Raw genomic sequence first — 24328 nt, 5'->3', positions numbered from 1 at the left:
ACGGCTCCGCAAGGAGTCTTAGGCTTCTAAAATTTTCTTCACACTATATATGGCAATTTCTAGGTACCACCCACAAGGATTTACTTCCACTGGATTTCGTTGAGGCTTTTCTAGGGTTTTTATGAAGCAAGCTCTTTTTCTCCCCCCTGGAATGCTTTTGGCTTTTTCTCTCTTCTAACGGGCTCCAGAAAAGGTTGGATTGCTGTAATTTACCTAGCTTTTGTTTCGGGGAATGACATCTTTCACAGGTTTCTACATTCAAATCAAAGGTTATTTAGAATTTAGTTTAGAAGTTCACATGGAACACATAGCAAACATAAAAAAAAAATAGTGGGTTTTCTTGCAACTTGTAACAAATTGCCAAGGATTGGAGTTCCCACCCCAACCCTGCCACTGTGTTCTCTCTTCACAGGTATATAGGAAGCTAGAAATCATTGAAATGGAAAGCTCTTGGATAATCACCAACTACTTTGCAATTCAGCATGTACCTATAGGAAAAGGGAAGAAAGGAAGAAAAAAAGGCCATGCACCAAGAAGGAAAACACAATGGGTATTAAAGTGCATTACCATTATCCTAAGCCCTCCTACCCGTCAAATCACTTGAGGTTAGAGGAAGGAGTCACCTTTGTCCTCTTAATTGCCAAAGGGCCTCCTCTTATTTTGATGCAAAACGATAGGGACAGGTCCCACGGTGACATCTGCATGTTTCCACTTCCACCACCCTGGTTAAAAGGAAGAGCTTCAACAGAAACCCATAGGCAGGCAATCACACCACCTTCCCCCTCAATCTCCAGGCTGCATGACACGGGAAAGCTGTTATTGGTTCAGCCCTGGTCACCCCACCACCCTTGGGGCCAGTGGCTGTGGATCCTGCGCTGCCAGTTGCTTATTGGCTGCTGCTAGGGGAGGAGGCTGGGAGCACAGCTGCTCTCACTGGACGTCCCCGTCATCCAGGCAAAATTGCAGGGCAGGAAGCCCTTTGTGTCAAAGGGAAGATGGTAGGCTACCAAGGCGCAGAATCAGAGAAATTTGAATGAAGCAAAGTAGGCCTTTCACAAGGTCAGGGGCTTGAGCATGGCATTTTCCTAGACCGTTTGATTGAGTTTTCTGCACGGTGTTTGGGTCCTCTTTTATGCATTTATGTGAATTCGGATAACGGGATATGTTAAAGGAGTCTGAATGGGGTAAGTGTGATTGTTTTAACTGCTACTGCACTTTCATTATTGCTATACCACACATTTTGAAAACAAAATCTCTCGGTGATACGACTGTACACAGGTGGGAGAATGACAATGCGTGAGGTAAATAAAATTCTTGTGCAAATAGTTTTGACCGTAGAGATCCCTGAAGAGGCCGACCTAAGGGAATACCTAATAGAAATGACCATTTTGAAAAGTGCTGAAATGCAGTATGGTTAAGAAAAATTCATAACAAACTGCACTGAAGACATATATAAAGTTGAGCGGATAATGTTTTTAACATTTCTTTCACAATAAGAATTTTTAAAACTCGGCAGAACGGCACAGGTCCAACACTAGAGTCGACTGCACTTTGGAGGGCCACAGGTCTTTTTCTGCCATGTGAGGTGGCTCAGAAAAGAGCCTTTGGTTTGCGGTGTGGTCAGGTGCTCCTGAGGGAGCTCATTGGCCTCTGGTGTACCGAATGACGTCCTCAGTGGCCTCAGACACGGCATGCTTGCCAGTTTTCCTGGGCAAGAGCAGGTGTTCCGCTGTCTGGATCTCTCCGGAGGTGATGGCAGAGTACTTCCTGTAGTGGTATGAGGTGATGTCCTTGGACACAACCCATTATCCAAGTGATTCATAATCCTGTGTTTAGTTCTATCTTGTTAACATTTTTCTTAAATTGCCATAATCAGTATAATTATTTTATGCCATCAAAGTATCATTTACCTCATTTGCCAGTTCATTCTATTATCATTCCTTCTTACATCCCACATCTTCTTCTATCATCCTCAATTACATTCTTTACAATTTGTGTTCATTTGGTGTCAGTTGGTGTAATACTCTGAGTTATCATTTTTTCTTAAATGTCTTTACTTCCGAGTTAAAGTCTTAAGGTAACCAGAATTGAGATGGGGTAAGGTGTGCAAGGCATTAAATAGGTATTTAATCTTCTGAAATCCTGAAAGGTGTCAATTATGTACCTACCTCTTCTTACGCGATATTCCTACAGAGGCAATGGTGAAAAATGTTAACCCATGGGAAATGGAATTAGACAGGGTCCATATCACTTTGGGTGGCTTTGAGGCTAAACCGGGTATATTGTCACACACCCGTGGGAATTTTGGTTAAGGAAAAACCACGTGCATAATTATTGTGCTGATTATAATAATTGGACTGGCATAATGAATATTCTTTCACTTTTAGGAACTCAGTGTTCTTCCTCACATGGGGTAATTTCAGACATTGGAGAAAAATGGAGATATGGGGATCTCAGCTTTCCCATTCCTCGACAGCATCAGTGATTAGATGGTGGTTCGTGAACAAAACCCATCTGGGAGACCTCTCCATTCCACTGAGGCGGCGCTAGCCCTAGTGTCAACCAAACAACCAAGCAGAGCAGAATTACACAAGAAGTGAAGGAAGTCAAATTCCTTTTCCCTGCATCATTCCATCCCTCAAGCTAGCATTGTTCTGGGCCAAGAAGAAATGTCCCAGCTAGTAAGAATTCCTCTCACCAGGGAAGGAAATGTGGAGTGAGTGCCCAGCTTCTCTAGACTGTCCTGGCACTGCATGAAGGTCTACCGTCAGTTTTACCGCACCAGTGGCAGCAAAGAGAGTTGGCGAGGGACAAGGAATAAAAGCAGAGACTATTATTAGCACATACACAGCTGGACTGACTGCAGTTTATGGAGAATTTTGTGCAGACAAACTCAGCAGCTTCCACCACTGATGGATTCACTGGCTGGGTACACAGATGCTGACAACCATCCCCGTGATATTTAGGTTCCTAAAGCCAGGCATACGTCAGCATGTGGGCCTCCCTTGCCCCGGACCTCTCTCCAAACAACACCCCTACACAGACCCCACCCTGCCAGTGCCCAGAAACACATGAATAACCATCCAAACTCTCTGAAGCTGCACAAGAATAGAACAATAGCCACCTGGATCCTTTCCCACCTCAACCAGAATCCAGGAGTTAAGCTTACAGGCAATCCATTTTTCTAGCAGCTGTGCAAGAGCAAGACACCATCTTAGGTACCCTTGTCAGACCCACCAGCTTGCATGCACTTGGGGCTAGCCCCTCTAACTATCTATGCACATGCATGCCATGGCCTGGTGCCTGTCATTGACATCTGCTATGGCAGGTATGCACACAGAGGGGACTGTGCAGTGATAGGTGAACACTCTAACAGCCAGGCCCCTGCCAACAGCTGCTTATGGATTGGAATCATGCTCAGGCTCCTGTCACTGCCCTGCAACACCATGCCCAACTACAGAGAGCACCTCTAGAAGGCTCACTCTGGCAGATCTCCCACCACTGGCACTCACTGTACCGCACAGGCACAGGAGAAAGATGGTGTGGCCACAGGACAGCATACTGACATCTAGGAACCCCCTCCCCCAATGTCCTCGTGGGTCTGTTTCAGGCCCTGTCATCTGTTACTGGCCAGCAATACCACACACACCTGTAGATAGTCCCTGGAGCTGTGTACCTTTAGACCCCGAGCCCTACCTCCATCACTGGCTTTCAACTCAGTATGCAGGCCCAGGGGAAGAGACTGCAGCTGTACAAGAGCCCACCATCATCCAGGGTCCCTGTAGCTGACTGTGGGCTCAGATCAGGCTCTGCCATCTGTCAGTGGCTGACATCACCATGCCCATGGGTAGCTTTTCCCTCCAGGTTTGGACCCGCATGACCCTCAACCAGACCCCATCACTGGACTCCACTGCTGTCTCCATACCTGGGGGTAGAGCATGAAGCCACTGGCACCCAGGCACTCTACAGATGCCACTGAATGTACAGTTCGCCTTGGCTTTTGCTACCTCCCTGGCCCCCATCACCACAAATGTGTCTGCAGGTGACACCTGCAGTAGACCCTCACAGCCTAGTGTGTGTACACCACTGGCTCTGGCCACCATTACTGCCTACCCTGGTCCCTAGCTATGGGTCCTGGGGTCACCACTTATGAGCCCAACAGCCCTTCTAGACACTGCATTCTCTCTGCCATGCTCATCGACAAACACACAGATGTTGACACTGTGGACACTCAGTGCCCTGAACTGAAGAGACATCAAGCCCCCTATGTCCTGCTGCTGCCATGTGCCCCTATACATAGCACCTTGTGCCAGTAGATGCAGGGGCATAGAACAAGCCAGTATGCTGCACATCCATACTGCATAATGACTCCATAAAGTCTGGAAGACCTGACTGCTTCCTCAAATGCACAGACACTTACACAAGGCAACAGTGATGAGAATGAGGGAAACCTGTGTCTACCAAAGGAATACCATAAACCTCCAGTAATTGGCCCCAAAGAAGTGGAGATCCGGGAATCCTCTGACGAACAATTCAACCCAAATTGTTCTATAAAGACTCACAGGGCTATAAGAGAACACAAATAAACAAATTAATGATATCAGGAAAACAATGCAAGAACAAATCTGAGAAGTTCAACAAAGAGAAAGAAAAAGAACTAACCTGAAAATTTGGAGCTAAAGAACACAATGAACTGAATAATTCAATAGAGAACGTCATCAGCAGACTTGAATGATCAAAGGGGAGACTCAGTGAGCTCAAAGATATATCAATTGAAATCATACAACTAGAAATGGGAAAAGAATAAAAAACAATGAAAAGAAATGAAGAAAGCCTATGTGAGTTATGGGATACCATCAAAAATAATAATGTGGGAATCATTGGCACCCCAAAGGAGAAGAGAGGGAAAAAGGAGTACAAAGCTTATTGAAAGAAATAATGACTGAAAACTCCCCAAACATGGGGAGAGATGTGGATATCCAAGTTCATGAAGCTAATAGGTCACCTCAAAATTACAATCCAAAACATGCTTCACTGAGACACATAACAATCAAATTGTCTAAATCCAAAATCAAAGAGAGAGTTTTAAAAGCATCAAGAGAAAAAAATTTTTTCTCTCATACAAAGGAAACCACATAAGGGTATCAGTGGAGGGCGCCTGGGTGGCTCAGTTGGTAAGCGACTGCCTTCGGCTCAGGTAATCAACCTGCGGTCCCAGGATCGAGTCCCGCATCAGGCTTCCTGGTCAGCGAGGAACCTGCTTCTCCCTCTGGCCCTCCCCCCTCTCATGTGCTCTCTCTCTCTCATTCTCACTCTCTCAAAATAAATAAATAAATCTTTAAAAAAAAAAGGCTGTCGGTGGATTTTTCAGCAGAAGGCTTAAAGGCCAGGAGAGGATAGGATGATTGATATATTCAAACAGGTAAAAGAAAGAAACTGCCCACCAAAAATACTTGACCCAGCAATGCTGTCCTTCAGAATTGAAGGTGAAATAAAGACTTTCCCTAATAAATAAGAGCTGAGGGAACCTGTCATGACTAAACCTGGATCACAAGAAATGCCGAAAGGAGTTCGTCAAGCTGAAAAAAAAGGACACTAATTGGAACACCAATACATTTTACACACTGGTAAAGGCAAGCATATAGTCAGATTCAGAATACCCAAATACTGTGAATGCGCAGAGGTACTGACTGGGTAACCTAAGAATAAAGGATAAAAGATAAATGGATTGAAATTTGCGTAGTTTTAACAAATTGTTAATGGATACACAGACACACACACAGAGACACACACCCAAACAATGATGTAATAAAAGTAAAAGGGTGGGGAATAACAATATGGAGTTGGGGCTGTGACCAAAGTTAAGCTGTTCTCAGTGTAAAAGAGAATGTTATACCTACAAGATGTTGTATGTAAACCTCACAGGAGTCACAAAGCAAGGATCTACCATAGATACACAAAAGGTAAAGAGAAAGGAATCAAAGCACACCAGTATGGAAAATGGTCAATTTACAAAGGAAGGCAACAAGAAAGGAAGAAGGGAAAAGTAGAATTACAAAACAGCCAAGAAACAAATAATAAGGTGGCATTAGTAAGTCCTATCAATAATTACTCTTTTAATGGAGTGAATTCTCCAATCAAAAGACGTACAGTGGCTTAGTGATCAAAAAGCAAGATTTAACGAAAGGCTGCCTACAAGAGACTCACCTCAGCTCTAAGGACACACAGAGGTAAAAAGTGAAGGGTTGGCAAAAGATATTCCATGCAGGTGGAAACCAGAGAGAGCAGGGTTAGCAATACTAATGTCGGACAAAATAGACTTTAAGCCAAAATGTTAACAGGAGACAGAGATGGTCATTAGGTAATGACGAGGGGATCAATTCTTCAGGAAGATATAACAATCATAAATATGCACTCCACACTGGAGCAACGAAATATATTGAGCAAATCCTTAAAAAACCGAAAGGAAAATAGAAAATAATACAATAATAAAAGGAGACTCCAATATACAAATTTCTTAAATTTTATTTATTCATTGGACAAAGAGAGTGGGTACAAGCAGGGAGATTGGCAGGTAGACGGAGAGGGAGAAGCAGGCTCCCGACTGAGTAGGGAGCCCAACGAGTGGCTCGATCTCAGGAACCTGGGATCATGATCTGAGCTAAGACAGACACTTAACTGACTAAGTCATCCAGGCGCCTCCAATAGCCCACTCTCAATATTGGATGGGTCCTCCAGACAGAACATCAATAAGGAAACATTGGACTTGAGCCATTCTGTAGGCAAAATGGACTTAAAAGACATATATGGAACACTTCATCCAACAACAACAGAATACACATTATTCTCAGGTGCACACAGAGCGTTCACCAAGATAGATCGCAAAACAACCCTTAGCAAATGTAAGAATATTAAAATCATACTATTTTTTCCAACTACAAGTGTATGAAATGAGATATCACTAACAGGCAAAAAGGTAGAAAATTCACCAGTATGTGGAAATTAAACAACATGCTTCTTGATAACACTTGGGTCAAAAAGAAATCAAAAGGGGAAATCCAGAAGCAAATGCAAATGAAATCACAGCATATCAAAGCATATAGGTTGCTGCTAAAGCCGTTCTAAGAGGGAAACATACAGTGACAAACACCTACATTAAGAAACAAGAATGACCTCAACCTAACTTTTCACCTCAAGGTGCTAGGAAAAAGAACAAACTAAACACAAAGGCAGGAGAAGGGAGAAAGTAACAAAGATTCGAGAGGAAATAAATGTACCAGAGAAAGGAGGAAAGGATGGACAACATAAGTGAAAGTAAGAGCTGGATATTTGAAAAGAGAAATAAAATTGGTGAAACTTTTGCTAGGCTAGCTCTGAAAAACAGAGAGAGGACTCAAATGAATAAAATCAGTAATCAAAGAGGAGACATTACAACTGACACCACGGAAATACAAAGGACCATGAGAGATTACTACAAATGGTTATATGCCAACAAATGGATCACCTAAAAGAAATGGATAAATTCCCAAAACACACAACCCACCAAGACTGAATCATGAAGAAAGAGAATCTGACAGGCCAATATCAAGTACAGAGATTGAATCATTACTCAAAACCTACCAAAGCAGAAAATCCCAGGAACAGATGTGTCCCTGGTGACTTCTACCTAAACTTTTAAAGAACCAGCACCAACAGTTCAGAAATTCTTCCCAAACACTGGAGAGGAAGGAATCCTCCCAAACTCATTTTACAAGGACAGCATTACTCTGACCCCAAAACCGGATCAGACCACTATAAGAAATGAAAATGACAGACTAATATCCCTGATGAATATTGACACAGATATCCTCAATAAAAGAAAAACCATTAGCAAACGGAATCCAAGAGCACATTAAAAAAAAATCATTCACCAGGATCAAGTTGAATTGATCTCTGTGATTCAAGGATGGTGCAACATAGGCAAATCAATAATTGTGATACACAGCATTAACCAGACAAAAGATAAAATCATATAACCGTCTTAGTAGATGCAGCAAAAAGTATTTGATAAAACTTAATACCCTTTTCTGATTTCAATAAATAAAAATAAAACCTCTCAGGAAGTGGGGATGGAGGGGACACACCTCAACATAGTAAAGGCCATGTGTGACAAGCACAGAGCCAACATCATACTCAATGGTGAAAAGCTGAAAGCAATTTCTCTGAGATCAGAAACAAGATCAAGACGCCCAAATTGCCACTTTTATTCTGCAAAATATTGAAAGTTCTAGCCAGAGCATTTAGGCCAGCAAAGAAATGAAAACCCATCCAAATTGTAAGGGAAGAAGTAGAACTGTCACTATTTGCAGACGACTTAATATCACATATAGAAAACCCTAGAGACTCCACCAAAACACTGTTACAACTAATAAATGCATTCAGTAAAGTTACAGGAAAATCAAACTGCAAAAATCTGTTGGATTTCTGCACACTGAAAATGACCTATAAGAAAGAGAAATCAAGAAACCAATCCAACTACACTCGTATCATAAGGAAGAAAATAACCGGGATTAAATTTAACCAAGGAGGCAAAAGACCTGTGCACTGAAAACTATAAGATGATGAAGAAAAAATTGAAGAAGACACAAATAATTGGAAAGATATTCCATCTTCGGGGATGGGAAGAGTTGGTATTGTTAAATGTCTAACCTACCCAAAGCAATCTACCAGTGCACTACCCAGTGCAATCTTTACCGAAACTCAATGGCATTTTTCACAAGAACAGAATAAAGAATCCTAAACTTTGTATGGAACCACAAACAATCGATCAATCAAACAAACACAAACCCGAAAATAGGCAGCGCAGTCCTGAGAAAGAAGAACAAAGCTGGAGGCCTCACACTCCTGCATTTCAAACACTTTTACAAAGCTATAACAAACAAAACAGTATGCTATCGGCATAAAAACAGATGCCGATAGCAACCGATGAGACTATAGAGAGCTCAGAAAGAAAGCCATACATATACGGTCAATTAATTTAGAAAAGGAACCAAGAATATACAACGGAGGAAAGAACAGTCCCTTCAGTGCTATTGGGAAACCTGAACAGCCACATGCAAAAGAATGGAATGGGATCACCGCCTTACACCATGGGCTAAAGATTAAACGTAAGACGGGAAACCATAAAACGCCTGGAAGAAATCATAGGTGGTAAGCTTCTTGACACCAGTGTTGGCAATGTATTCATTTATTTATTTTGGAGCTGACGCCTAGCGGAAGGACAATGGCAACAAATATAAACACATGGTGCTACATCAAACTAAAAAGCTTCTGCACAGCAAAGGAAATTGTCAACAAAATGAAAAGGCAACCTGTCCAAGGGGAGAAAATACTTGCAAATCATGTATCTGATAAAGGGTTAATATCCAAAATACAAAATGACGTCCAAAAACTCAAGAGCATGAAAAAGAAAAATCAAACAACTTGATTAAAAACTGGGCAAAAGATCCGAATAGACATTTTTTTCATAGAAGCCTTACTGATTCCCAACAGTTACGTGAGAAGGTCTTGTATATCACTAATCAAGGAAAGACAAATGAAAAGCACAACAAGGAAAAACTTCCCACCAGTTAGAATAGCTATAACCAAAAAGACTAGGAATAGCAAATGCTTGTGAACAGGACGGAGGGAAAAAGGAAGTCTCGGGCACTGTCGGTAATGTATGCAATGTAAATTGGTGCACCACTGTAGAAAACAGCATGGAGGTTCCTCAAAAAATTAGAAGTACCGTGTGATGCAACCATTCCACTTTGGAGGTATTTACCAGAGAAAACGGGTACAATGGGCACTAACATGTACATTGCAGCATCATTTACGACAGCCAAGATATGGAAACATCCTAAGTATCTCTTTCAGTCCGCAGGATATAGCCTGGTTTTACATGATATGAAGTCAGACCGACCTGGGTACAAATCCTAGCTTTACTATTTACCAGTTGTATGCCACTAGGGAAGTTGCCTGAGCCTGTGCTGTCTCATCAGTAAAAAAGGGAATGAAAGTAGTACCCACGTCAGAGGGTGGTTATGAGCATTAAATGAGATGGTGGAAGTAAAAGGCTTAACACAAAAGAGGTAATGAGCACTCAATAAATTTCGGCTGTACCATTTCCTCCCACATGGCACACGAAGTCAGCCCATTGACCCAGCCCTGGCCTTCCTCCCCAAGTCTGGTTAATTTCCCTCAACCAGGTCCCTGGGAAGTGGGTATAAGGAGGGCTTTGTTGGACGCTAAGCACCCTCAAACACTCCCTTCACCTGTGAGGTTTTAGCCTTGGCAGAAAAGGTGTACATGGCTTGCTTTTGCATTCCAACCAGTAAAACTCAGTGTTTTACTGACAACTGTGGTGGGTTGAGATCTCTGACATGTCTTTCGAGCACGATCCAAGGCTATCCTGCCAACTCCAGCAGGCACTTTACCAGTTGGCCCCTCCTGTTCTTCAGCACATGTTTTAGTAGAGAGCCCACTCTGCTTCTCTTCTCCTTCCTAAGACAGTAGTGTTTTGCCACAAAACTAAAACGTTCTAAAAGAGTCGATCAGAGTTTTCGTTAGCTCTGCTGTGTATGGTGAATGATTCCCTGGAACTAGCCGTCCACTTCTCCCCACCAAACATCACTGCAATGCAAGTAATGTTCTGACCAGTGGGTTGTGAGCAACCTAGGAACTCCACTCAATGTATGTCTTTCTGAGTCCAGGAAGGAAACCAACATCCCCTGTGATTTTTAGGAAAAGGGGTCTGAACAGAACTTTGGGGATGAAGGGTGGGCCGTGGGTGAAAAGTGTTATGGAAGGCAATACATCCCCAAGTGTGGTATACATGCCCCTGCAGGCACACGAGATGGTTTTAAGTGGCACACAGATTTTTTTTCTTACACTTAAGCAGTTTACTTAGTGTGAATTTAAAATACACAAACACCATGTTATCCTGTGACGTTGCAGATATTACGGCTTAGGAAAATGTTTTCAAATATCTTGAAAATAAGTTCCTTAAAATAGCTCTATTCAATAAACAATTGGATTGGTGATATGCACATGTAGCAAAAAGCTTGAAACTGACTTTACATGCCATCCAAATGGTTATAAGCTTCCGAGTCAGAGAAACCTCATTCAAACCTGGTCTACCACTTACCAGCTGTGTGACTTTAGGAAAGTAACCTAATTTCTCTGAGCCTCAGGGGAAAATGGAGGAGAATAATAGTAGCAGCTTCACTAGACTGTTGTCAAGCTGAAGCCAGGAGCTTTACACTGTAGTGGTGTGAGGGCCCAAAACCTAGCGCCGGGTGTTCTGGGTTCCAATGCTACCTCTTCTGCTGAATAGCTCATTGAAATTGAGGAACTTACTTCATCTTTCTGTGCCTTAGTCTCCCCGTCTGGAACATGGGACTCTTAGAGGGTAAAATGAGTTACCACATTTGAAGTGCTTAGAAATATTTCTAGTATATATGAGGCATTATGTGTTTCTTAGATTAAAAATACCTGCATATAAAGCTCCTGACACCTGACTCCTAGTAAGTCCTCCTGAAATGTTCCCCATTGCTGGTGCTTTGTGTTGCCAGCGCCTGGAACAAAGAAATGTACAGTCAGAGTTTGATTAAGAAGCAGCATTTAATTGCTGAATGCCACACAGCCTATACATGACAGAGCTCAGAAGAATGCTATCTTGATGGAGAACTTGCAGCCCAAGTGGAGGAATAGAGAACTGGTGCACTGGGGTTCTGATGAAAGGAGTAATTAATGGAAATTCCTATGGTAGAGGTATGGTGATGATGATATTAATGTAACAGCAACACCATTACCTGAGATTCAGCCAGTATTACAGACTACCTCTAGACATTTTCCTATCTCCCAGTCCTAAAATAAAGCCCCTCTTCTGTGATACCATTAACACTCTCTTCCTACTTCCTGACCGGTATCCCTTTTCTTTGAAAGAGTACCCGATTTCTATCTCCATTCCTCATCTACCTCATCTCACTCCTCAACCCACTGCGGTTTGCATTTTCTATCCCAACCCGTCACCGCCTCTTCTGGGACTCTAGAACATCTGCTCTCATCCGTCTTCCCGTATTTATTCACCAACTACTGAGTCCCTACCAAGCGCCATACATGGTACTCCCTCCTGATATATGACAGCAAAGGAGACAAGGTCTCTCTTCTCAGGAAGTTCACATTCCCGGTTTTGTTTTTACCGGGATCTGCTTTACTTGGATCTGCTGACTGAGTGCTCTCAAAAGTAGTTCACTCGATGATGGAGACGATCACTAACAGCGGGGCACATGATGGTCATACCCTCAGAATAGATAATGTCATCAGGGAGAACCTGTTTGAGCACCTTCTAAAGGTAGGTACAGCAGAAAGCTTCAGGCAGCACATTGACATTCTTAATCTTAGGGCATCTTGGAGCCCTTCGTGTGAGAAAATGCAAAATCACTCACTCAGGGATTGTGACAACAACTCCTTTTGAAGAAAGAGGAATCAGTTGGAGAATGAAGCAGGGTGATTAGTTTCGGGCTTGCATTTCAATGAGGTTAAGAAATAGTTGTGAATGCTCATAAAATTGGGAGTAATGAAAGAGCTCAGATGAACTTACAGCTTTCAGATCACTTCTGATTGGGGAAGGTAGGCCTAAACGACATCAGCAAACAAACCATACAATACCTATGTCCAGGCTACAAACTTCTTCGAAGTGCCTCCGATGAAGGGGTTCCCTTCCACAAATTTAAGGAAATTTTAATATTGGAACATCGATAACTTACTTAAATAAACCAAGAGAAAAGAGTGTTTGCAATGGCTGCTGAAGCTACTGGAAGGGCATGTTGGATATCTAATAAGTTACCTGAAATGTCTTAGAAAAGCAAAATTGTCATTCTGAGCACATAGATCTCAAACAAAATCTTAATACCACCTATGCTGATGAAATGCTCCTATCCTTCTTATTAGAGCCAGAAAGTGACAAGAAATCTCTTTATCAGCATTACAGTCGAAAGGTATCTGTGAATATTTGGAAATTAAATTTTAAAAAGATGTAAACGCTAAAAAAAAAAAGAGAACCTAAATAGTTTTAGTTGATCTGATTGCCCTGCAAATGAGTAAATACCTAGGACAGCTTTATCTTGGGAAACTTTACGCCTCTTAGAAAGAAACAGGAACCTTAGCGTACTGTAAGCAAATGCAACCTGAAGTAGGGATGGCTCTTATGTTTGTTTGTTTGTTTGTTTGTTTGTTTGTTTACACATAGACATATTTGCAGTGTCTATTCCAGATATAGTAGATACCAAGGATTCTGTTGAGTGAATGAATGAGCCATATTTTCAATCTTAAGGTAGTAAGAATGGTGGGGGTGGGGTGAGAAGATAAAGGAGATGACGAATTTAAATGAGAGGTAAGAAGTAACCAAATACAGTTTTCTTCAGCACCAGGAAAATTACATCAATTGTATCTCTTTTCTCCACATTTTCTTATGGACCCTGGTGAAGCGCGTGGCTCTCCTGCCTTCAAGAACTGACCTTGCACTTACGAGTCTTGGGAGTCTGTGCTCTCTGGATCTGAATTGCTTCTGTAATAAACTAGTTATGATGGCATTGTTGTAAACACCAGATAAAAGAGTACCTGTACAATTATGCTGTAAACTAACAAACATTGTATAGTGCTATGGTGATATTATCACAAATAGGACAGTACTGCTTTCTCTGCTGTTGAAATAAAAGACCTGATTAAAAAAACACACAAAACAAAAAACAAGTAAATAAATAAAGAGGAACCACCGAAGCTGTACTGTCAATAACATCTGCCAATATTTACTGTACAAAATATTAAGACAGAAATGTTCATATGTATTCCAGAATCCATTTAAAAATTATACTAGGAACCCATTATATCACGTTAACATAAATTTCAAATGCATATGAAAAATATCTTTTCTATAAGAGCATAAAGGATATTGACGTTGCTTCAGATACTTAAAAATCCCTTCAATAACCCGCCTAACAGAAGTCAGACAGATTCTGATTTCAGCTTCTGCACTTTATCTGTTGCCATATCACCCATAACGAACCTCTGGAAAATTCACCACACGCTCATGAGAGAATGAGAGAGAAAAAGGTAAACATCATTATAACAAAAATAACCCCCATTGAGGCGGACCTACAGAAATATCAAACAGAAATGATCGCATAGGAAAGCCCAGAAAAGCGGCATGGTTAAGCAGAGTCCACAGTTGTCCAAGGGAAAAACTGCACGCAAATATAGATGAAAGCAGTGCCGATCATGTTTGGTTCAAAGTAAAACTACTTTAAATATCCACAGAATGCCACAACGAGAACAAAAACTCTAGAGTTTGTCCCACTTTTTAAAGCCTACAGGCCTTTTCCCGCCAAGTGAGGTGGCTCTGAAAAGAGCCTTTGGTTTGCAAGGTGGTCAGGTGGTCTGGAGGCAGCTCATCGGCAGACGGTGTACCTGATGATGGCTTTGGTGGCCTCGGACTCGGCGTGCTTGCCAATCTCCCCGGGCAGCAGCAGGCGCACGGCTGTCTGGATCTCCCTGGTGGTGATGGTGGAGCACTTGGTGGAGCGGGCCAGGCGAGAGGCTTCGTCGGCGATGCGCTCGAAGATGTCCTTAACGAACGAATCCAAGATGCTCACGGTCTTCTGCGAGAGGCTCAGGCCCTCGTGAACCTGCTTCAGAACCCTGGGGAAGTAGGCGGCGAAACTGTTGGGGCGGCGGCGGCGGCGGCGGCGGCGGCGGCGGCATTGGCGGCTTGGCTGCTCGTGCTTCGGGCTCTTCGGGTCCGCTGCTGTGGGTTCCTCCGTGCCCGGGCATTCCCCAGAAGGGGTCTCACAGCCAGGCTCAGCCATGTGGGGCTCGCCTTCCCGACAGCCTGGAAGGAAGGACAATGGCGGCTGCCGAGGGGGCGCTGGCCCATTTACAGTCGCTGCATTTCCTGACGTCACGGGCAACCTCCATATCTGATTGGACAAAATGTAACGCAGGGGAGCGGGACTCTATGCCAGGCCGTGTCCCCTGTGACGGCATACCCTCGAGCTTCACATCACATCGGACAATCGGAGAAGGAATTCGCCCATTCCAGCAACAATGCAAAGGCCAAATTTCATCTAAATATCCTGTACACCAGATGAGGGTGCATTTCCAGCTCTGATTAATGCTGAGGCGTAATTCCTGCCCAGCTGAGAATGTGTGACAGGAGACAAGAAGTTACCTGCTGCCAAAACACAATGGACGGACAGGCACAGGACAGTCACTACTATTCCAAAATCAAGGTATTGGAAAGGGAAACAAGGGTTCGTGGGCCCAGAGCAAGTTTGGGTCCTAGTAGGAAACATTATATTAGATCATAAGGGTGGAAAAGAATCCTCTTTGGCTCTAGGTCCCGAGCTCTGCTCCCAAAAGGGGTGGCAGCCCCACACTCTTTGCCATGGGAAGTGACGGCCTCCAACCTATCCAGGGCTGCTGCAGTACCTTCTTCTGAAGGCCAAGTATTCCTAAACTTTGGAACCCAGGAGGTGGCCTCGTTCTCAGGAATCAAGGAGAAGATGGCTCTACAGATCCTGGCATTGCGCCTCTGGGTCTGTAGTGGCAGTGGCAGCCCTGCCAGCCACTGAACCTTCTGTGGGGTCATTTGCCCCCTTTCCTGAAGAATAGCCCATGTTCCCAGTGAGATATAGCTGTGGGCCCTTTTCTCGCCTGCCGAATCCCAGCAGTCCCAACAGTCTTCCTTCGTGTTGTCTGTCCCATCTCTTTCCCTTGAGTTCCGGCTAGCCACCTTTCAGCCAGCATCAAATTCTCAGAATAAGACACCTGTTGGCTTTCCCTACATTCCAAAGGGTTCAAGCTATTGCACAGTAGGGTCCTCCACACGTTTGTCTTGCATAACAGTATCTCCATTCCTGGCTCCTGCTGAGATGGTCGATTGGACCCACGTGTCACATGCCTAAGCTCCCAACTGATGGCTTTCCAGGCACGCCCGTGGCCCTTTTTCCAAAGCAGGCTACCTGGTTAGGCTGAGAAGGTTGCAAATCATCGCATGCTAGTTTCATCTCATTTCACGCTACATTCTTCAATTTAGGTCTCTCCTCTGGCATTTACTATGAGCAGCAAGGGGAGACCAGGCCATGCCTTCAACCCTGTGCTTACAAATCCCCTCAGCTTATCTGTCCCAGCTCATCATGTGAACGTTCTAGTCTTCACCAAACACAAAACACTGGCACATGGTGAGGGCAAATACTCTGTCACCTGATAACAAGGATGGCCATTCCTCAAGTTTCCAATAACATGCCTCTAATTTCCATCTGCTATCTCAGCAGAAGCACCCTTCTCACTCACATTTCTAGCAACATAATTTTCATGATGCTCTATGTATTCTCTAAGATGATAAAGTCTTTCCCCATAGCTCTCCTCTTTTCTGTATGAGCCCTCACCTGAAATACACTTCATGTCCATATTTCAACCAAAAGTCCCTCAAAGCAATCTCAGCTTGTTCTGCCATGTATCTCAAAATGCTACCATCCTTACCCATTACCCAGTTTCTTCCCGCCCTCACATTACCCAGTTTCAGAGTCACTCCCAACTCCCTAAGCCTTTGTTAAAACATCATCCCACTTTGGCATCAAGATCTGCATAAGTGTGCTAAGTCTATCCTTACAAAGTACCACAGACTGGGAAGCTTAACAGAAATGTATTGTTTCAGTTCTGGAGGTTAGAAGTCCAAATCAAGGGTTGTGGGCCAGGTTACATCCTTCTGAGATGTGTGAGAGAAGAATCAGATCCTGGTACCTCTCTCGGGCTCATAAATTACTGACTCTTCCTATTGTTTTGTTTTGTTTTTTTTCCACATTTTCTTCTCTATGCGCATGTCTTTGTGTTAACATTCCCCCCTTTTATACAGGCAAAAATCATTTTGGATTAGTGTGCATACGAAAGACGGTATTTTAGCTTGATTGCCTCATTAAGGATTCTATCTCCAAATATGATCCCATTGGAGGTCCTGGGGGTTAAGGATGTCTTCATATGATTTTGGTGCAGGTGGAGGGTGGGATGGGGTATAGAACAACCCATCTGAGATGCGAAAACCGAGCTGTACATGGGCACATGCACTGCTTCTTCCATCATATAGATTACTTGTTGTCCCGTTAGAGAAGTGAGGTGACCTCATTCACCACCTTTTTCCTCAAGATGGTATTAATGTTGCTTAATTTTATCATATTTTTCATTTTTCTAGCTTCCAATCTCTGCAAAAGTGAATATACTCTGATTTCAATTTTTAGAAATTGATTACGGTATTTTTGGCAATCCATCTTTGGTCGATATTTTGAGAATGGCTTTTGTACTCTTGAAATACTTTGTAAATGCCCCTGTGAACGATGACATTCCCTGCCAAACAAATCTGGATAATCTCCAAAAATCCAAAAACTTTCCTTAGCCCATCAGAAGTGCCCCAGGAACCTCCTGAAGTGTCACATCACAAAATTTATTTAGCTATGGCAGAACAATATGACTTCCAGAAAAATAGGGTGGGCAGTTGCAGAAAACGAAGGATACCAGAGAAGGCTTTTGTGTGTAGCAAAGACGTGAAGGGGTGCAATGCCTCTTCCATCACTAGGTGCCAAGTCCGGGTTCTTTGTTGTTGTTTTGTTCTTTGTTTGTTCCAATGTAGAAGAACTCGGATGAGCCATTATATGTCCGGAGTTCTCCTTGGGATCGTTACAGTAAGAATTTAAGATCAGTGGCCACCCTCGCAAGGTTTCTTGCTTATTGTTTCTCTGGAATAATTAAAAAATCTAATGAAAGGATTTGGAAAAGTATGGAATGTATTCTCTAAGGCCAGTGGGAAACATTATGAGGAAATCACAGCCAGTAATTTGTCCTTGGTAGTGCCTCAAGATGGGGAAAACTATTTGGGGAGCTAAAGGCTCTTCACCACCATGCCCGTTTTCAAAGATACAACGGTGAGCCTCTTTGCTTAAGCAGCATTCAACTGAGGCACTTCCTTTCTGTCATGCTCATTGTTGCTGTTTCAAAGTCCCCGTGTTTGTCCATGTGACACACAAAGGTTTTCCGTCTTGCTCTTACATACCAGTCTCATATGTAGCGTTTTATGTGAGAAGTCATAATAAGAAATGGAATCCATTAGGACAGTATGGCACTCCTTTGGGTGCTTTGGTCCGTACTTTCAGAAATCAAATAGGAGCATGAGTAAAACAACACTGAATGCACCACATAGACCGAGAAGACTGGGAGTGTGAAGGTGAGGGACAGATACAAACTCCAAGATGCAGTGAGGGAAAATGGATGTTGAGGCCTAGGCAAAATGGAAATGAGTACCCCTGATCACTTCTGAAGGCAACTGAGGACACAGGCCATCTGGTGAGCATTCATTCTCTAATAGTGTGGTTAACGGTAAAGACTGATTGAGAGAAGTGGATTTGTCACTTAAGTAACAAATTATAAGCAACAACCCTGGGAAACTAGTACTAATAAGTCGACCATCCCCAATCAAACTTTTTTTTAAAGGATTTATTTATTTATTTGATAGAGAGCGAGAGTGCAAGTGTGAGGACAAGTAGGCAGAGCAGCAGGCAGAGGGAGAGGAGAAGCCGGCTCCCCACTGACCAGAGAGCGTGATGAGGGGCCTGATCCCAGGACCCTGGGATCATGACGTGAGCCAAAGGCAGCCGCTTAAACAACGCAACCCCCACGTGCCCCCCAATCCAACTTACTCAACATTACTTTTCTTATGGAATTCATGGAAAAACAGAAGACAGGACCCAATCTAGGTACAGAAATCGCTAAATCAGAAAGTTCAGGAAACAATTCCTATTCCAGGGTCCCTAGTAACTGGAGCTAACACTTTAAGTAGGCCAGATTTAGCTAATTCTATTCTTCCCAAGGCTGTAATCTTTTCTTGTGGAAATCACAAACCTTCAGGATTTGCAGATGGGATTCATGAGGATGATGGAGGCTTCTAGGCAAGGCAACTCAAGCTTCAGTCAGCTGTGAGTTAGCCATTCAGAGATGTGGAGCCGCTGACCCGCAGCATTGGGCCTAGGGTGCGGTCAGGTGTCTCAGGCTGAACCAGTAAGAGTCCTACTGGGTACTCAGCCTCTGTGATTGAGTGGGAAATTGGAATTATACTTTACCTGCTGTTTGTTTCTTTGTTTGACTAGTTGTATGCTTTTAACCATGAGGAGAAGGATATGAATTCAGGCCTGTGCGTGGACGTCTCTCTCACCACTTCCATCAGGTCAGAGGAGAATTGCTCAGATTAATAGTAGTAAAACGATTTCCCTTGATGCCGACCATGTATCTGAACTCAGGCTATTTGAATGTACACTTTGTTATTATTGTTGTTGTTGTTGTTTACCTCTTGCTACATGGGCCTGAGCAAGTAAGAACCATCGCATTACATACTCGGCTTTGCGTGAAGTGGTGCTTGAATGACCACAGACTTTGAGAAAACTGGACTCTTTCCTACTGGGAAAAGGAGATGCCAAGGAAAATTCTATTCCCGGTCCTTAGTTCTGAGAGAGGGGGGGAAAAATTCCCTGAGAATGTGCTTTCACACGAGTGTCCTGGTGTAGCTCTGGGGTTCGGGTTAGCACTGCCAGCATGATGCCAACAGTTCCTAGTCAGAAACCCAGACACATGGCAAATGCACTTCTAATCCTTCCTGGAGGAGTAACCTTAATTGAGGCTGTTACAGGATTCCTGCAGATAAAGTCCTCCTACACAAGCAGACAATCCCAAAACAAGCCGCCCCTCTCAAAATTAAACAAGAAACCAAACTGGAAAGTTCCAAAGAATTATGACCAAATGCCAACTTCCAAACACGGTTAAAACTTTCATATAAATAATTAGGAGAGGGACGCCTGGCTGGCTCCCTCGGTTAAGCATCTGCCTTCAGCTCCGGTCATGATACCAGGGTCCTGGGATCGAGTCCCACATCACGTTCCCTGTTCAGCGGGGAGCCTGCTTCTCCCTCTGCCTGCCGCTCCCCCTGCTTGTGCGCTCTCGCTCTCTGACACATGAATAAGTAACATCTTGAGAAAATAATTACAAGACATGTAAAATGTGAGTAGGAAGCGACTCGTTATCAAAAATGTCTTAAATGGTTGTCTAGTCTTGAAAATACTAAGCGCTAGATTAAAAGATCCACCAAAGTTTACACAACAAAGGACACATACCAGATAGAGAGAATGGGTGTGCTAGAAGAGAAGTGAAAGAAATAAGACAGAACGCCTCATAGAAGGCTAAAGACAAAAATGGGATGGAAGTGAGGCAAAGAGACTTAAGGAAAGGGGTAAGTAGTTATTAAATGCATCTCAGCGGCATTCCAGAAGCAGAAACTTGGATGAATTTTGGAAGAATAATATTCAAAGACAAATGTCTGGTAATTTCCCCAAATTTAAGGCAGCCATGATATCCCTGATTCAGGAAGCACACGTGGATGCATTGTAGTAAAGCCAGGATATAAGCATAGAGAGCAAGCTAGCAGACCACAGGGCACGGTGCCTAAAAATGGAATACCAAACAATGTGATAACATACCTCTTTTCACCAAAAATGGAAGCCAAAGCTAGTGCTGAGAGAAAACCACTGTCAAACTACGGTTGCCTGGGTGGCCAGAGTATCATTTGATAATGAGGCTATCATAGACATGAAGATGTTCCAACCAGAACTCTCCTCAAAGACAGACTCTGCTTCAGCTGCTGAGAGTGCAGTCAGCTGGTAGTCCTCGGCCATTAGCCCTTTTAGGCGCTCCCTCCACTACAGAGAGCTGCCTTGTCCGAGCTCTGGGACTTCCCCTGCTGGCCACATCCAATGTCGGATCAACAAGAGTTGAGTAATATAGGTCCCTCTGGTGGTTTCCTAGACAATTTGGGTAAATTGGTGTTTTGTTTTGTTTCGTTTCGTTTTGTTTTGTTTTGTTTTCCAGCCAACAACACTTATATTTGGTCAGCAATTCTAGTGTGCGGGTATTGTTTTTACAACCTAACTACTGTTAAGAAAACAATTTTAAACTTGGAAAATGCTGATAAAATCACTAAAAACCTTTCTGGTGTTTTTATCTGTATGACTACCTCTTTGTGTGCTGTGTTTGGAGACTATGGTCTTTGCCGTTTCTCCTGAGGGTCTCTGTCAGGACTCGGGGCAGGGGCTCGTCAATTATGTCTCTTGATTTGCACCAGCACTCTGCTGGCCATGGGAGAGTTCCTGCCCAAGCCATGGTGACTTAGCCCAGGACAACAGTCCATTCTGAGTAGTAGGAGAAATGGCCCCAAATTGGCCAGTCATTCCTCTGGAACTAGGGGCCTGGGATATGGAGGTCAGACTCTCTCAGTAAGCCAAAGCTGAAAAGCCTACCATTTTGGTGCTTCTGGTGAAGTCTTCCCGAAGCTCCCCTGCTGGGGCATCAGGGAACAAGTGTTGTTGGTTGACCTTTCTTCTCACTGGCGTGCTTTTGTGGTACTTCTGAGAGAGGGAACAGGAAGCTTAATACCAACTCTGATTAGTTGATACAATGCCTGGAAAGCCAGAAGAGGGGAAAGGATCTTCAGGGGGACCCATCTGTGCTAGCTGCAGGTTCCAGGCTGTCAGGAGGAAGAGGACTTTGCAGTACACTGGGAATGCGCCCTCTGGGACTTGTCCTTCTCCCTCTCCTCTCCTGTAGTGGCACCTGTTGAGTTAGGCTGAGCAGCTGACAATGATAGTAGTGACTTGGAAAGGTAAGTAAACCGGTCCTGACAAACTGGCCTGTGTGCCCAGGCCTGTTCTGATTTATTTGTGAGTAGTGGTTTTGCCATCTGAGAAGATCAGCATCTGGTTGCTTGGCAAGAAAATTGAAAAGGTATGCCAGTGACTGTGACAGAATGGAGGCTCGCTGGGGATTCGTGGCTGCTTGACTTTCTCTCCATTCTACTCTGGGCACTACTGGGCACTACGCTGGTCTTGCCCCACTGGGGCAGGCCAGGCACGCACAGGAGAGCTCTGCTTGAGAATTTCTGGGATCTTTGGTTATCTCTTGTGGACACACCTGAAGGATCACAGGGCCCCAGGCATTTCAGCATTTCGACAGACAGCCACCCCAATCTCACATACTCACCTCTCGCTTTGTGCAGAAAACATGGGGAAATAAGATTCAGCTCTGGTTTATCCCATTCTGTTGGCCCTTCCTTACAGCATTTACAAACTAGCACCACCAGGAGCTATTATAAGATGTGTAATTACTTATGACCAGTTGAAATACCCCCCCACACACCTCTTAATTGTAATTTCTTAATATACTGCCTTTGGGTAGATAAATGAAAATGGACTTGTCCAATTTATGCCTCTCTTTCTTGTGTGCTGCTCCCCACCTGCCAAAAAATTTGCCCCCCCCACACACAAAGCAATTGAATAGAAAGGGAAGGTGCTCCAATATTGCTACCTCCTGTTACACATGCCTGTTTAAACCCAGGCATCATTTTCTTCCTCTCTCCCTATGTACTCATGTGTTTCCAACACCACCACTTTACATTTGGTGTCATTTTAAGAGATGGACACATTGACTCTGGGTCTCCAGAGCGTCCTGGTTTCTAGCATGTCCTGATCCAATGGCACTTACTGCTTATCAGAAATATGGTAATGATGTGCAATATAACGTATTCCAATAAAAACAGGACTCTCCTAAGATCTGTTACTGTTTTGATGTTGAAAATGAGCAGACAAAAGGCACAATGAAATGGAATGTTTGAAAGATCTTCTAACCGAAGTCCCAACAAGTTAAGTGGGCACTGGATCCTTCTCTGATTGTCCGATGTGATGTGAAGCTCGAGGGTATGCCATCACAGGGGACACAGCCTGGCATAGAGTCCCGCTCCCCTGCGTTGCATTTTGTCCAATCAGATATGGAGGTTGCCCGTGACGTCAGGAAATGCAGCAACTGTAAATGGGCCAGCGCCCCCTCGGCAGCCGCCATTGTCCTTCCTTCCGAGTTGTCGAGAAGGCGAGCCCCACATGGCTGAGCCTGGCTGTGAGACCCCTTCTGGGGAATGCCCGGGCACGGAGGAACCCACAGCAGCGGACCCGAAGAGCCCGAAGCACGAGCAGCCAAGCCGCCAATGCCGCCCCCGCCGCCGCCGCCGCCGCCGCCGCCGCCACCGCCGCCGCCCCAACAGTTTCGCCGCCTACTTCCCCAGGGTTCTGAAGCAGGTTCACGAGGGCCTGAGCCTCTCGCAGAAGACCGTGAGCATCTTGGATTCGTTCGTCAAGGACATCTTCGAGCGCATCGCCGACGAAGCCTCTCGCCTGGCCCGCTCCACCAAGTGCTCCACCATCACCACCAGGGAGATCCAGACAGCCGTGCGCCTGCTGCTGCCCGGGGAGATTGGCAAGCACGCCGAGTCCGAGGCCACCAAAGCCATCATCAGGTACACCGTCTGCCGATGAGCTGCCTCCAGACCACCTGACCACCTTGCAAACCAAAGGCTCTTTTCAGAGCCACCTCACTTGGCGGGAAAAGGCCTGTAGGCTTTAAAAAGTGGGACAAACTCTAGAGTTTTTGTTCTCGTTGTGGCATTCTGTGGATATTTAAAGTAGTTTTACTTTGAACCAAACATGATCGGCACTGCTTTCATCTATATTTGCGTGCAGTTTTTCCCTTGGACCACTGTGGACTCTGCTTAACCATGCCGCTTTTCTTGGCTTTCCTACGCGGTCATTTCTGTTCGATGTTTCTGTAGGTCCGCCATAATTGGGGTTATTTTTGTTATAATGATGTTTACCTTTTTCTCTCTCATTCTCTCATGAGCGTGTGGTGAATTTTCCAGAGGTTCGTTATGGGTGATATGGCAACAGATAAAGTGCAGAAGCTGAAATCAGAATCTGTCTGACTTCTGTTAGGCGGGTTATTGAAGGGATTTTTAAGTATCTGAAGCAACGTCAATCTCCTTTATGCTCTTATAGAAAAGATATTTTTCCATATGCATTTGAAATTTATGTTAACGTGATATAATGGGTTCCTAGTACAATTTTTAAGTGGATTCTGGAATACATGTGAACATTTCTGTCTTAATATTTTGTACAGTAAATATTGGCAGATGTTATTGACAGTACAGCTTCGGTGGTTCCTCTTTATTTATTTACTTGTTTTTTGTTTTGTGTGTTTTTTTAATCAGGTCTTTTATTTCAACAGCAGAGAAAGCAGTACTGTCCTGTTTGTGATAATATCACCGTAGCACTATAAAATGTTTGTTAGTTACAGCATAATTGTACAGGTACTATTTTATCTGGTGTTTACAACAATG

The 24328-nt window shown here is 43.9% G+C and overlaps 2 pseudogenes; one reads left to right on the top strand and one right to left on the bottom strand.

Moving 5' to 3' along the window:
• Positions 1–14468: 14468 nt before the first annotated feature.
• On the bottom strand, positions 14469–14885 carry LOC148163022 (histone H2B pseudogene; annotated as a pseudogene).
• Positions 14886–23039: 8154 nt separating this feature from the next.
• LOC148163021 (histone H2B pseudogene) lies at positions 23040–23471 on the top strand (annotated as a pseudogene).
• Positions 23472–24328: the final 857 nt, after the last annotated feature.

Source organism: Eumetopias jubatus, unplaced genomic scaffold (assembly GCF_037043125.1).
Source record: "Eumetopias jubatus isolate StellerSeaLion01/CBP00866 unplaced genomic scaffold, mEumJub1_p1.0 scaffold_11, whole genome shotgun sequence".
NCBI lineage: Eukaryota > Metazoa > Chordata > Mammalia > Carnivora > Otariidae > Eumetopias > Eumetopias jubatus.
The sequence above is the reverse complement of the archived record's forward strand: the minus strand, read 5'-3'. Positions and strand labels throughout refer to the sequence as shown.